We start from the raw sequence: 760 nt of genomic DNA, 5'->3' as shown, positions 1-760 counted from the left end.
AGCGTTGGTGTATTATCTTGAACTAAGGAAGTAGGTTTTCTGTGCTGTTGGTTTGTTTGTCCATCAGTCTGTGTACAACACTTCTCACAAAGTAATGAATGTTTTTTTTTAACAAACATTTTGGGGCATGTCAAATTYCAGAGACAACTTTAGTTACACAATGTAAAAACCACCATGCTGAAAGTTCAAGGCTTACAGATGAAACTTCGTTTCCACAGTTTTGAAAGACATCTTCACTTCTGAATGAATTGGATAAACTTGTAGAAGTTTAAAGTAAAATTAAAGCAGCACCTCAATCAATAATTATCAGATTAKGTAAAAATGATTCTACTCATCAGAACATRGATACCACAGCACCATTACCTACAYACTGATAATTGTTATTAATCTAATCCACCCTGACCTGGCATCCTGCCCCCTTACTGTAATCTGCATTTGTGATGAACAGGTGAACTCTTTGATGCTCATTATATAATGAAGCTTACCTCTGGTATTTGAACTTGTGACCTTTAGGTACCAAAACCATGTAACTTAACCACTGGGCTAACTTCTACCTCACTTGTAGGAAGCTTTTCCTCCCTAATCTGTCAAACGTGTTCACACTTAGTTTGAAAATAGGTACATTTACTGTTACAGTAGCTCAGTCATTTTTTTTTAAATTTATAATTTTACCAAGTATTTTTTTAAATCATTACTTTTACTTTGTTACATTTGAAACCTAAAAATGATACTTTTACTTGTTTATTTTAAAATTTAACAC

The sequence above is a fragment of the Austrofundulus limnaeus genome, unplaced genomic scaffold, assembly GCF_001266775.1.
Source record: "Austrofundulus limnaeus strain Quisiro unplaced genomic scaffold, Austrofundulus_limnaeus-1.0 Scaffold22, whole genome shotgun sequence".
Classification (NCBI taxonomy): domain Eukaryota; kingdom Metazoa; phylum Chordata; class Actinopteri; order Cyprinodontiformes; family Rivulidae; genus Austrofundulus; species Austrofundulus limnaeus.
Note: the sequence above shows the minus strand (reverse complement) of the source record.